General features: G+C 40.8%; 1 protein-coding gene across 1 annotated transcript in view; it reads right to left on the reverse strand.

Moving 5' to 3' along the window:
* The window catches only part of stau2 (staufen double-stranded RNA binding protein 2), a 104,777-nt gene that overhangs the window by 3,495 nt on the left and 85,455 nt on the right, over nucleotides 1–15,827 (reverse strand). The gene's annotated exons all lie outside the window — the stretch shown is intronic.

Genomic DNA, 15,827 nt, shown 5'->3' on the forward strand with positions numbered 1-15,827 from the left:
ACACACACACACACACACACACACACACACAATGCAACTTGGGCCTGGAAGGCAACAACAACAACAAGCGAGTTTTTTCACCAGTGTTTTCTTAACATTTGTACTGTGACATTAAAACTTTACAACCACTGACCACAGTTTGATATAACAGCTGTTTACATGTCCCAATATGAACTGCTCTACCTGATCTTGACAAGTGTGAAGGAAAAATCATAGATCCTTCCATTATTCTTAACCTTCATCTTGGATATGTTTAGCACTTTTGTTCCTCTTGATACAGATTGAGGATACAGGGTAGGTGGGGAATATATCCAACAGCAGAACTAATACCATTGGTATCAACACAAATGACCCCCTAACGAGGAAGCACTTGGCGACAGTGGGAAAGAAAAACTCCCTTTTAACAGGAAGACAACTCCAGCAGAATCAGGCTCTGGCTCAGATATCTACAGGGTCACCTGATCCAGCCCTAACAATACGTTATATCAAAAAGGAAAGCTTTAAGGATAATCTTAAAAGTAGAGAGGGTATCCATCTCGTGAATCCAAACTGGGAGTGGGACCTGAAATCTCATTTTACTTTTCCGAGGAGACACAAGTAAACTAGCAGTCTGTGAGTGAAAGACTTTCAAGACTTGTATGTGAGCAGAATGATTTTAAATTTAATTCTGGATTTAACAGGGAGCCAGTGAAGAGAAGCCAATATGGGAGAAAAAACCTCTCTCTTTCTAGTCTGTCAGTACTCTCACTACAGCGTTTTGGATCAACTTAAAGCTTTTCAGGGATACAGTAGTCCAGTTTAGAAATGATAAATCCATAAACATAATGTTTCTCAGCATCACAGAGGGACAGGATGTTTCTAATGTTAGAGATGTTGCGCAAATGGAAGGAAGCAGCCCTACATACTTGTGCAATATGTGCATTGAAGCACATATCCTGGTCAAAAAACGACTCCAAGATTCCTCACAGAGGAATGTGAGAAATTCCTCAAGTTTATGCCATCCAGACCAAGTAATATGGTTAGATATCGTGTTTCTTGGGCCTAGTACAATAACCTCTGTTTTATATGAATTTAGAAGCAGGAAATCATAGATCATCCAGGTCTTTATGTCTTTAAGACCTGCCTGTAATTAAACAAATTGGTCTGTGTTTTCTGGCTTCACGTATAGATAAAGCTGGATATCATCTGCATAGTAATGAAAATGCATGCTATGTTTTCTAATAACACTGCCTAAGGAAAAAATATCAATCTATATGTCTACACGAGTGATCACTGTTGGAGATACTAACACTTTGTGTCTAAAAGTACACATATTATCTGTCTGAGGAGGAACTTGTTCTACTGTTTTGTCTCTGAGCAATTATCTGTGATGGTGCTGGAGAGATGAAGAAAGACAATTAAAACTGAATTAGTTTTATATAATTAGATTTACATACCTAAAATGAAAAGAAATATAAAGACAGGCCAAACACAACAAAACCAAATGGGATGGAAGTCAGCTGACTCACTCCACCACCTTATAGCTCAGTTACACTTGAGTAAAACTTGAAAGGCAGCTCCGTTATGAGTAGGAAAAATCAATGGTTGCCTGGTGATTACATTGAACTTTTTTGCATCTATCAACTAAAAAGTAGTTGAGGTGACTATTAATTGAAAGGTGATTATATATGACACCTTTTGGGAGGCAAACTGTGTGCAAATAATCGCGGCTCCACTTGAACTGGCTGCATTTGCTCTCAGACAGCAATAGTTGTCGATTTCTGCTGCAAATCTGTGAGGTTCAGGCTGGACTCCGAGTGTAAGGAGTTTATTTGATTTTCTGTGTATGTCCAATGCAACAAATTGCATGTAACAGATTGCATGTAGTTGCCAACTTGATACTATCCGATTGCCAACTGATAGCAGACCGAGTTTCCCATTTTATTGCCAACTTCCTGCTTAAAAGTTGGTTTGAAGACAGCATCTGACTGTGTATCATCATCAACCTCGTAGCAGCCATTTCAAAGGCAACGAGACCACAAACTCATTGCACACCTTGCATTAATTATTGTCATGTTGTTGTCTCCAACCATTGTTTTCCTTAGTGTGATTGTAGTACTGCGTAGTGGAATCAGATCAAGTGAATTTTAATGTCCCTGATAATTCAGCAAATTTCATCACACAGTGTATCCAGTTACACGTCTTTCATATACTTTAACATACTATAAAAACTCATTGTAACAAAGAGGAAAAATCCCAACAGTTTCACTTTATTATTCAACACACATCTGCTATGACAGTGGCCTAAGCTAGCCAGGACCCGTTACACTTCATCACTGGTTAATCAGAGTCGAGATAAGACACAAGTGGTTTTGCGCTCTAGATGAGTGAGATGTGATGACTGGTTGAGTTTACCTCATTATGAAGCCCACCAACGTCACTCAGTACTTTATTCTCATAATAAATTAGCCATTCTCCTCACAAGGATATCTGACTGAGAGGCATTTTCTCTGATAGTCCAGAATAGACAGACAGAGACGTCTCCATGTGAATACCCATTTGTATTTAAGCCATATGCAAGCGAGAGGAAACATTAATCATGCTTTAATCCTGAGAAAATATGAATCCCAGTACATGCCATATCACTATGTCTCCATGGAATGCAATATGCCCAGAAGGCTGTTACAAACTATTATCTGTGTGCTTGTGTCCAAAATAATTTTAAAAGTGTTTCACTTCAAACTATGAGAAATATAAACCAGGAACTGTAATTTATGACTGACAGGTGAAAGGGTCAAAATCTGGTTTGTATCCATCAAATTGAGGGGAAAAAAAATCTGTGATGCGTACAGGTACTAAAAAATCTACAACGCTAATAGCTGAACTGATGTAAAAAATTGATACTGCTGAGTTACTACTTATAGGCCCTTTCTCCAGAGACACAGAAATCAAGTGAAGCCCTTCTGAGTCTGTAGCAGATAATTTATGGTTCGGGTTGGGCTATGTGTGTTTTTTTTACTCTGTGAGCATCTGACAGCCAACAAAGATTTAGAGGTAGAGTATACTTGAAGAGATTTAAGGCGAAAACCGCCCAGAACATGACAGATGATGGGATTTTTTCACAATTACACTTTTAATAACCACAGATGATACCAGGGGAACTCTGCTGTAATGCTTGTGATGATTTGTTTTATAAATATGCAGTTACATGTCATTTTACAATGGTCAAGGTTGTCCACATACTGAAGTGGGAAGTCATCAAGATAAGAAGGTAACCAGTCAGATTCATCTAGCAGATATTATCAGTATCATTCCTGATCACAAAAACAGGGGCAGATATCCTGTTTTCTCACATGACAAATAACTTGAAATCACCCTTCCCATAAACTTCTTTTTTGTTGTATTTAAGCAACCAGATTGGGACCATTTTCTCCCTGAGTAAATAGCTAGAGACCATCTGTTGGAGTGGGAGGGGTGCTGGTGGTGGGGTAGGGGCTAGAGATAAACAGCCATAAATCAGGGGGGCTTGACAGTGGCAGCGTTGCTGATATACGACAGGCAGGCATAAGGCACAGCAGCACAGTGAAGGACACGGAGCCTAAGACAAACACTGGGCCTATCTGTGGGAATGGCAGCCAGTGAAATCATTATTTTTCTAATGTGATAAGTTGACCATCGTTAGAGTCAGTCGCTACACTGATGCATCAACACAAGGAGAGTGTGTTTAGTCTGAGGCCGGGAAACGCAAGGTGGAGGTGTTCCATCTCTGCCATGGAGCAAAGAGACAGTGAGAGGCGGGTGAGGAGACAATGAGGAGGATGCTGTGCCCCAAGCCGTTGACAAATGGAAGAGGACAGCAATGATTTTTGAATTTGAAGCTTAAAACTAACTAACTAGAAAATTGTTTAATATCCTCTTAAGTCTCTGCCTGCTTTCCCACTCCCACATACCTCGCAATAGCTTCAGTGGTGTAAATATTTGGTTGTGAGTTTGAGAAAGTTAGAGCCAGGTCTAAATCCAAAAACGAAAAGGTGTGGGAAAGGCAGTTTGTCTGAAACGGTGAGATCCCCTGACAAGCATTTCTGAGTATAGCATAAGAACCGGATTACATATGATCATGGACAACACAAACTATTAGCTGTTGTTATTAAACTATGCCCTGGTCTGCTTGGCCAAATGGACAACGGTGCCTATATATTCAGGAATGTAGTGTCAGAAATAAAATAAAAAACATGATGAGGAAATTTTCATCCCTTGGACCCGAGCCGAACCTCACATATGAAATATTTAATATGCCATGTGTAGCCAACTTTAAAACAAACAAACAAAAGCCAAAAACAAGATCACAGTTTTTGCAAAAGCAACGTGCTGACACAGAGCCCCCCAGCAGGAAGCAACAAGCATGAAGTTCTACATACAAGTTTACCTTTTGTTATAACATGTACAATTCTAGTAACGATGCACGGATCAGCCCAACTTCAGTTGGGTTGGGCTGATCTGCAAATCAGAGGACACGTACTGCATTGGTGCCTGGTAACTGTTTGTTGTGTCATATCAATTTTTGGCTGGTAAGATGTTATAAGATGGTTTGAAAAAGAGCTTAAAGAGTTTTAATCATATATTTATTTATGACATTGGCTAACTGGGTAAATTATCAATCCCAAGAAAACAGCATTATACTCTTTTTACCTCACAGTCATAGAGATGTAAAACACTGGTGTCTCCTGTGTACTTTCTGCAATTACTAAACATCCTGTGCATTGAGTGTGTATTTCCATTCGGGTGTTCTTCAAATGTTTGGACGTTTGAAGCACAGTTTGTCAAATCTACAGGGAAACCACTCCAGTTATTCCTCTTTATTTGCTCTAGCTTTAGATAACAAACCAGCACCCATCATTAATGCAAGCCTGGTAGCCAACCTGAAGAACCCCAAAAGCACTTCACACATGAGCTCATCCATCTATCTATCTAGCAGTCCCGAGTTCAAAGGCTTAGACAAACACTGGTTGAATGTGACAGGTCTGAGGAGGATCTGTAACCGTGGCTGAGCTCCTGATGTGGAGTGACAAGGGTGGCTCATTTTTCTGGGCCTGCTGCGCTCTTAATAGCTTCACCGACAGAGGCTACGCTTCCATCAGCGGCTTAGCCAAACAAAGTTCAAGTCCCAGAGGAGTCTACCGCATCAGCATGTCAGATCTGATGGATCGTTGGATCACATTGACCCTGACAAATCAGACCCCTGTATCAGCTCTCACTACTAGACAACTGAGTTTCAGAGCAGCAATATAGACAATCTGGGGAACAAAGAGAAGACACAGCAGAATGCTGAGAACCAGGGATCAGCATTTTCAGACTTTGAATCTCCATCACTTCATTCTCTGACCTTTAGCAGCCATCAAAGACACCAAGGAGGCTCCAATTAGGTGAAGACCACCAGCATATCATTCAGTCTTGCATGTTTGCTTTCTGCACGTATTCTGAAAGAAAACATTTGCCTAGTTTTTTCATTCTGTTGGGTTATCAGATAAGATCCTGTTTATGCTCTACAGAAGGCAAGATGACAGTCCAGTCATCAGTACACTCTGGGATAATCCACAGAGTACTGAAGTGTCTCCCTTTTAACCAAGAAAAGGCTTTGTTCTGGTTCTGTGCAGTCCAGCACAAATAACCCTTTTCTAATCTCAAGTCCATTCTATGAGAATCAGAGGCAACCACCCCTCCCCTGCAGCTGAGCCACAAACCACACCCCACCACACTCCCATTCTCACTTTGATCAGGCTTCATTATCTAAACCAGGGGTCCCCAATCCCAGTCCACGAGGGCCTGTGTCCCTGCAGGTTTTAGATCTCACCCTGGGTCAACACACCTGAATCACATGATTAGCTCATTATCATGCCTCTGGAGAACTTCAAGACATGTTGAGAAGGTAATTTATCCATTTAAATCAGCTGTGATGGATCAAGGACGCATCTAAAACCTGCAGGGACACCGGCCCTCGTGGACTGGGATTGGGGACCCCTGGTCTAAACCATGTGTCATTTAAAAGGAAAAAACACAAATTCTTCCTGTTCTTAAGACTACAATCCACCCCAAGCTGCTACGCCAACATGCATACCAAAATAAAACCCATTAAGCGTGAGAGACTAACCTGAAATGAAACCAAAACTGAAATCATTCATGAGCTGCTCGACAAATAATAATAATTATGGGCAGAAATTGGAGCGCTGCATCGCTTACAGGAACAATATTAGCCAAGACACACTTCCTCACTTCTACCAAGTACCACTACACACACCCCTGTTATACACAAACCACAGCATTGTTACACAAGCACTTCCAGTTTCATTGAAGAACTTGAGACTGCGATGGGGTGGACGAACTGTAACTCAAACTGTTCGCTTTTGTTTGTTCAATAGTGCAATAACCCTTCATCCTCTCATCCCGCAAAAAAACATGCCCAATCTTAGTAATGCTTCAAAATTGACGACAGGTGACTGTTCTGGAGCTGCTATGAGATGGGGACGCAAAGAACATAAAGGGGATGCAGGACAGCTGCTGATGAAGATGATCTAAGGGATATCCACTAGACTAAACAATGACCAGAGTGGATATCAAACAGGGTGTTTTACAGGGAGGACCTGGGAAGTTGGGAAAATGAGTGCGCTCATGTCGGAGAAGTTCTGAGGCTGGATATATTGTTCTGTAGAGGGTTTGTTCTGTTTTCAAAAGGCCACATAAAACCTTGACAGTGCTCCCTTTTTTTGCGCTCATTCCTCAAAGCAGAAAGAAATATGAGATACCCGGGAAGAGAAAACCCCAGCCATCTTTTTTTGTCCTTTGTTAACCCTGTTGTTACCATCATGTCATCACGTCAAACCTTCCTCTGATCTCCAATAAATTCTTTCAGATATACTTTGCAGACCCTCTCTTCTCTTTTTCTTAAATATCTGCCATCTACTCCTCGGCTTCATCTCATCCCTTGGCTTTCGTTTTCCGCTAAATTCTTTCCTTTTTCCTCTACCCACATCAAAACCCTGGACAGGGATCACTGGAACATTCCGGGACAGCTCGTGCAGAACACCTGTGGGTGCATGAGGGCTGGCAGTGTATGCTTCTATTTGTTAATGCGGTGTGATATGTACATGGATTCTTGAGTAACTACAGAGAAAATGTATTCAGATCCACACACCAAACCTCTTCCTCACTCTCTCTCCAGATTTCACATCCTTTCCCACATCAGAGGCATGAATAAAAGAGGCAGTGTGTGCCTGGCAGTGGCCTAGCTTCAGCCTGATATGACGTTAATTCCTCTGAAGTAGCACTTCATGTATGTGGGCTTGCTTCTTTCCAACAGTGTAGCAATTGTGATGTGACAGCTAAAAAAACCTTCTCTATGAGGAATTCAATTTGATTTCTCCGTACGACTCGGTCACATGTGCATGCTTCCACATTATGCTGATCTGAATTCCGGGAGTGGATAGTGTTTCCCTTTGTGCATCTTCCAGGCGTGATATTAGCCCTGAGGACTGGCTGAGCTAAGTTAGCGGATAACGGCTGTGGGGCTCCCCAGGGGAGCAAGCCTCCGCTGACATGGGAAGCCATAAATAAGGGCCCGGGGCGCAGCACCATGTCATGCGTCATTTGGGCCAGAGAGGCCTGCTTTATCCCCTTCCACCACCGCGCTGCTGAGCATGGCACCTCCTAGGGCGTAAATACAAAACATATGGGCAAAGGGCGAGGGGCAGAATCACCTCAGCATACCATACTTCTGCCTTGTCAGCAAAGCATCTTAGAGGATAAGCAGATACAGACGGGCTCTGTGATAAGACTGAGTTAACTTTGCCACGATATAACTTTTCAAGGAATTTTATCACTGGGCTCAGTTATTTTTGATACGATAACATTACATCAGCAGAAGCCGCATGAAGCAGATAAAACTGCTAGCACTATTTTTAAACTGTTAGCACTATCCAGCCTGTATGAACCGTTCAGTATATATGGCTTGCAGAATACTATATTATTTAGTATTCTGCTAGAATTCTTTATTCTAACATTGTGCATGCATACATACATATAAATAGAGAACAGATTAAAATTTTAACTGGAAGTCACAATTTTCCTTAAAAACATAAAAACACCAGTCAGTTGCATTTCTGTGCTGCTGTGTGTATTATACCAGTCCTTTGCCTTCACTATAATCCAATCTAGGTCAATGATAAGCAACTGCCATCAAGAGTCTCTGACACAGCAGAGAAACTTACATTTCCAATAAAATGAAGGTAGGGACACATTTTCAGTGAGAATGGATTTACTCAAGAGAACCTGTGTACGCCTGCCAAATTACTCAATGATTGTTAATGAAACACTGACTAAATTCTCCTTTGGATGAGACACAGCGCGTGTGGAATACATTAGTGACGGGACTACTGCCTGTGAAGATACTCAGTCTGTCAAAAAAACAGCCTCAAGGCCGGTGACTCACCAACCTGACCACTGACTAAGCTGAAAGTTCCCTAAAACGTAGATGCCTTGAATTTTTATGGAGAAAAAACCACCATACAGACACAACCTGGATAATGAGACCATCTGGATGGACTATTCTTTTATGATTCATTCAATGAACTGAGATTATTTGATTCATAATGTTAATGGCATGCCTATGTGGATGACACAAATAAAAAAACCCCTCTGATTGTAAGTCTTTCAAAGTACTGGGAAGTTGAGATTTTCATAAAATGTCTTTCTCAAGTTCCTTGTCTGGGATTATAGTAAAGTCATGGTGGGAGGCTTGGAAAACAGCACCTAACCATCCATTTCTATCAGGTTTCCCCGCTGACTGCAAAACAGAGTTACATCACCCCGTCTCCACCTGCAGGGATCCACCTTTCTATGCCAGAGGGAGCAGCTTCTATAATCCTGGACAATTGGACTCAAATTGCTCTGGGGAAGGCACAAAAAGCGGTGGGAAGGAAAGCCAGCCTTCAGGCACTCGCTCTCTTATCAACGCAGAGATAGTGATCGGCCCCAAGAGACGTCCCATTTCTCTCTTTTCTGCGGGCTAATCTACCTTTCCTTTCGATCTGACTGTCAAAGATGGATCCTTTCAACCGCTGTCTCCCTGCCAATTCTCAGTGTGTGGGTTTTAAAATGACAAACTCACACTGTTTGCTTGGTGATGAAGTGCACAGACAAGTTAAAGTGGGCAGTGGTACGAGGGTGGGGATGCAAATGTAATAGCTGTGGTTGTTGCTACACAACCAAAGGAAAAAGACCTTTCCTACGTGCAGGGTGGAAGCTCAAACACAAGAGGTACGATCCAAGGTCTTAATCGCATCCACAATTTGCATAGATAATAACCTTAGCAGAGATACCACATGAAACAAATCAATCTCTAATGAGGATATCAGGGTGGATGTCAAAGAGCATTGCTCGCTGTTATCAGCCCTCCCAATTTAAATTGTAGTCCAATTATTTCTTCATTGTGGGATAAGTGATAGAAGCTAATATCCTGTTTGTATTAAAAATGGTTCAGACAAATGAGAAGTTGGGTAAGATGAGTCATCAGGACAGTAACTTCATGCAAGTTAAAAACTCCTATACCAATGTGATTGTCTTGAGTTACGAAATTTTTTTAACAGTTTAGGAACAAAAAGAGAACTTGAGTGCAAGACTGATAGAGACTTAAAGTTATTAATCATCCCAAAACCTAAATATAGTTATACTGTGACTCATTCTAAAGCATTACTCTTTGAATTTACACCCAAAACATTAAAAGGTTATATTCATTGTGTTTGTTATCCACCTCCCCCTTTTTTAATTTACTGGCTTTACATTTTTATCTAACTGAATGCTTGGCACACATAAAGTGATTATAGTAGTTGACTAACAACTAGTTTAGTTTATTATTACACTCATTTGGCTTGTCAATGAACCTGGTCATTGCTGTTAATCATACTATTTATTTTGTTCTGACGCAGATCGGTCGGGACAGTTAATAGTTGATAACTGTTAATGCAGGAAAACAACTCCAAGGTTATTTTGTAGGGATATAGGAGATATAGGTTTGTTGAGCATTGCATCCATTTACTTGACTACATGAGCTCTTTAGAAATACAAAAACTATTAGAGAAAACAAATGGTAAATGACCTGTATTTGTATAGCGCTTTACTAGTCCCTAAGGACCCCAAAGCGCTTTACACAATCAGTCATCCACCCATTCACACACACATTCACACACTGGTGATGACAGCTACATTGTAGCCACAGCCACCCTGGGGCGCACTGACAGAGGCGAGGCTGCCGAACACTGGCGCCACCGGGCCCTCTGACCACCACCGGTAGGCAACGGCTGAAGCGTCTTGCCCAAGGACACAACGACTGAGACTGTCAGAGCCGGGGCTCGAACCGGCAACCTTCTGATTACAAGACAAGCTGCCAACTCTTGAGCCACAATCGCCCCAAAACAAGTCCATAAAAAACATTCCCTCAAATCTAACAGCTGCATTGTCAAGTACAGCAGCTTCAGAAATATCGATAATGCCTATTTGTATTTTATACACCATACCAATTACACTGGTCAAGGATGTTCCAGTGTCATTTACATGTAACCCATCTATCTTTGTGAAAAGGTGCTGCAGGATTTGAAAAATGTTAGAATTTAATCTTTACTTAAAAACTCCAACAGTATATCATTACATCTAACTTACTACATGAAATCTTTAAAATAAACGAATGAATTACATGAACACTTACACAGAAATTTTTTGAGTGTTTTTAGTTCGGATTTATAGCATGTTGTACTGTAGCACACAAACAGCAATGGTCAATAACTTGTCCTAGATTTCAAAGACCAGAACACATCAGTAGGATTAAATAAACTGGTACTATGCTAATTTAAGTCAAATTTATGAAATTCAGATTCCAATTAGTTCATGTAAATGATCGTGTGTTGAAACACATAAATTGGGGTTTACAGGTCTCTGTTCTAGCACCACGAGTTTTCATGTTATACAAGCTTCATTTTGGCAAAATTATTAGCAAATAGCTTCCACTGCTATGCAGACACAATGTTGTGAAACATTTGTGAAAGAATAGGTCTTTCTAAAAAGGTCACTGAATTCCACTGAAGTATTGTAACAGGATGCTTTCATTGCAATAAGCCAGTCTATAAAATTTCTTCATTTGTAGAGCTTCCATGATCAACTGTATTATTTTGAAACAGAAGAGTTTAGGAGCCACAGCTACTAAGCCACATAGCGGCAGACCATGTAAAGTTACAGTCCAAACGCTCAGGCCCACAGCATGTAAAAGTTGTCATGCTGACTCAACAACCTTGTCTGGCATTAACATCAGCACAAAACCTGTGGGCTGGGAGCTTCATAGTGTGGTTTTCCATAAGGGCTATGGCATATTATATTGACTGTGATAATACTGGTATAAATTTTTACATGATATAAAAGTATCATATCACCTTCAGTGTTTAAGTCCCCCAGTGTGTGAGCTAATTTAACAACCTCCAACAGACAATGCTTTGCAAAATTTCCTCTAAAAGTGGAATCAACAACAATTGAGGCAAAAACAAACTGTCAACTACAACCAGGCTATGAAGGAGGCTACACTAGGAGCTACTGATGAGCGACTCAAAAGTAAACAAATGACTCAACCAAGCATCACTAGCTTCACTTGCTAGGTGGACATCATTTAGGAAGAGTAACCAGTGCAGGGAAATTACTGATGCAGTTAGACTGTAAAAAAGCACAGCTTTAAGCAGCTGGCTAAAAAGTCTGACCGAAGATACGAATTATTTTTCAGTGTTATGATTGAAAACATTGCACAGGCTCCTGACGAGTCACAAGGTTAAGTTACTTTAGTTACTTAACTAAAGCAGCGGTCCCCACACTTTTTGGCGCTACGGACCGGTTTATGTCCGACAATATTTTCACGGCCCGGCCTTTGGGGTCGCTGATAAATACAACAAAATAAAACCAGTACCAAAAAAAGGACGATTTATTCATAACACACGGGAAAAGACACAGGGAAACAGAGTTAACGCTAAAAACTATTTCAAAAATAACGCTAAAACCTGATAAAAACCCTGAAAACCGTGAATTTCACACCCGAGCCTCAACTCACGCGGCCTGGTACCAAACGACTCCGTGGGCCGGGGATTGGGGACCGCTGAACTAAAGCATTAAGCAGTTATTCTTATACTTACTACGTAAAATGTCTGGGGCAAACAGTAACTGTGCTACTTTTGACTTCTGCTGTATCACTAGATATATTGTTGAGTCACTACTACTGCACTATAAGGTTTACTGCTTTATACTGCTTACTGCTACCGGCACCATGTGGCAACAAATTCACATTTTGAAATAGCCAGTGAGTCATCAGTGACAGAAGCTCATTTACTCACACTTTAAATGTTGCTGCCTGCACCCCCACCCCTGACCACATCGTAAGAAATACTATTATCGCAAATGTTCTTGAAATATTGTGATATAATTTTGAGGCTCACCCCCAGTTTCCATGAATGAGCATCTCCTGTAGTCGTAACGACTAGGTGGCCCAGTACTTTTGCCCATATAGTTTATTTATGTAAGAGACCAAAATAAAGCAAATCACTTACTACAACTGAATCCAAGTGACATACATTTTGTCATTAGTTGGTGAATATGAGGATCCGTGTTGATGTCTGCGTGTCTGCCATTTTTGGGGGGATTGTGTGGACTCGATCGTAGAGACTTTACAACACACCAACTGCGCATGTGCCACTGCCAACAACTTTGGCCGTCATGTGTCAAGCTGTTGGTGTGTCAGAGTATAATCAAAACTTTAAAATTATGCTGAAAACTGTCGATTGTGACAAAACTGACACACTGATATTTAATATTATCAAAAATTCCCAATAGTTCACAGATAGCCAGTCATTGATGAGGCTTTCTCAGTGGTTGTATACAGGAAATTGTTCTGAAATGGTGCTACATACATTAGAAAAAAATGATTTTTAAGCTTTATAACTTGCTGCCTTTTCAGGAGAAGCTTGTAGGCGTGAATATTAAAAAAAAAAAGGAGCCTCTGAAAGCAGTATATGAAAGGGTTAAGATACAGAGTAGAAGATGTGCTTAGGCTATATAGTGACAGAAACCAGCTGTATGTAATAATCCTCGACCCTCCATCATGAGCCTTTTTATATTTTTGTGTTAGAGACAGCAGTGTGTATGCGAATACATGTTTGCTGGACAAGGACATCCGGTAACAAGAGAGGACATGGAGTCAGACAGCGTTTTACACATTCTTCCTCTTGTCTCTTGTGCTTTGTTGCTCCCTCAGCTCCTTTTTGGACTTTAATCACCTACTACACACAAGGGACCCATCTTTAAAACCTGTTGTGCTGCTTTATAATTTGCAATGGATCCCCACAAAGCTGGTGAGTGTTTTTCATTAGAATCATAAGAAGAAGACAGACATTTTTATCTTACACTAAAATCCAAAGAAATACTGAGCTGGGCCTGAAACTCACTGTGTGACAGGAGCGACTGAGACCCATCATGCCTTAGCCCTTCATGTGTTATGAAAACCCTACTTTGTTCCTATGGCAACTGGCAGTGTGTATTGAGAAGACAGATTATGTATAAGGCATGTTTACAGAAAACAATAAATTCCAGCATGCTTATATCAAGAGGCAGGCTTTCCCTAAAAGGCTGGTTTTCTGATGAATTGGTTGAGGGGCCACATAAACTAGCCAAAGATGGAACTAGAAGAGAATAAAAGACTTTTAAATGTTAGCCTAATGCATCTGCCAAGTTAGCATATAGCTGGCAGGCCTGTCACAAACAACATGAAACCGACCTCTACAGAAAAAAAACAATGTTATGGACTCCAATTGCAAGCACATACATGAGCAAAAGCCAAACACACAGTAGGTGACGTAATAAGCAAACATAGAATAGCCTTACACACAACATAAAAGCAGCATGACACAATGTTTTCCAAAGGGAAGGGATTTCTATGTCTCTGTTTATCCCTATCTGTATATGTATAGTATACCGCCATGGTAAAAAGAAAGTACACCCTCCTTCATTTCTAAGGTTTTATGTGTCAGGACATAATAAAAATATTGTCTGGTCTTTACAAGTTAAAGTTGGGTAAATACTTCAGCTGAACAACAACATGCACTGCACTTTGACATTATTTGACAAAAAACTAAGCTAAAATGCAGCTGTAGGTGAAAAACTAAGCACACCTTTACGGCTTCAATAGAAATTATGGTAAGCAGATGCAAGGTGCTGCTAGATCAGACAGTGCAATGCTTAGAGAAATTGCAAAAGACCCAGGAACTAGATCTTAGACTTTACAGGCCTCATTGAGCATGTTAAATGTTAAAGATAAGTATGGCTTGCTTAGAAGGATTGCCAGGAAAAAGCCTCTTTTCTCTAAAAAGAAGCAGCACGGCTAAGGTTGGTAAAGTTGTGTCTGAAGAAACTACAAAATGTCTTTTGAAAAGATGAGACCAAAGTAGAAATGTCTGGCCACTCTGGGCATAAATCATGCAACCACAGCAAATCTGCATTAACACCTCACACCAACGGTAAATAAATAATAACAAGATAATTTTTATTAGTGAAAACCTCAGATCTGTGTGCTTTTTTCCCATGCCTGTATATTGCATCGATACTTGGTGGATAAGTATAACACTAGAATGTAATTTGGTTAAAATGTGAACACTGTAAATGTTTTGCTTAGTCACAAACTTCCTTAAAATGAAGCTTTTCATAAAATAAAGAACACAATTAAAAGCATTGTCTGGTATAGCCAAACTAAATAAGTCTATCAGTGTTAACTTTTATGCAGCTGCACAATACAAAGGCTATAATCTGTTATTCGTTATCAACGCTTTGATCTTGCCCATTAAATGAAAGTGAGGACTTATCTGTGGGCAAGTTTTTATGAGCAAACTCACACATTTTTACAGCATGGCAAACAGACAGTAAACACCAAGACTGTGCTGTGTTTTTATGTGTATTAAGACACAGCTAATTAGATGGTGAACAGTAAAACAGTGAGTAGAATCGTAAAACAGGGAGCAGAGACAGGTCTGAGTGAGGGATCAGGTACAAGTAACAGACGTCAGAGTCAGGACACAGCAGGCCACTGACAAATGATCGAGGTAGGGTTTCTCATTTGTGCTGTCTTCTCTGTGGTGAAAATGTAAATAACAGACTTTCTTATGTAAAAAAGACCCCTCCACCCCCTTCACCAAGTACCCCTATCCCTCTATTCTTCTACTCCTGTCTTCTCCTGTGCAGTGGTTGGTCCCATGAAGCAGGGGTCAAGGTACTAATGGAGGACCTTGTGGCCTTGTGTGCCTCTGGAAACACTTCCCCCCCTCCACCACCACCAGCAACACTCTCTGCTCACTTATAAATCAAGTAGGCTTCATTGAGAGTGTCAGGGTCCTCTGATGTCCTAGCCATGTCTCATTTCAAAGTCCTTCTGAAAGCTCACACGGTTCCACGTTTACTCACTGGACACAAGGGAGAAGTGTACGTGGGAGTCAGTGTGAGACTCAAAGAGAGAAAGACAGACAGAGAAGCAGAGAGCAAAAAAAAAAGGGGAACGAGTTTGGGTTCAGAGAGAAGGAGAGGGAAATCAGGAATAGAAGAATGGAAGGGGTCCCTGAGGGAAAGTGGGAACCAAAAAACAAAGGTTTATGTACCAACTGTGCTGAATTAAAGCTCCTATTTGAAAGCATCTCCAATAAACCACACCAGTTTGGGGAAAGCCATTAACTGCATCACTCAAACAAGATGCGTGCATATATGTGCATGTGGGCATTTGCAAATGAAAT

The sequence above is a fragment of the Haplochromis burtoni genome, unplaced genomic scaffold (assembly GCF_018398535.1).
Source record: "Haplochromis burtoni strain Fernald_Lab_line unplaced genomic scaffold, NCSU_Asbu1 Contig_1, whole genome shotgun sequence".
NCBI classification, from domain to species: domain Eukaryota; kingdom Metazoa; phylum Chordata; class Actinopteri; order Cichliformes; family Cichlidae; genus Haplochromis; species Haplochromis burtoni.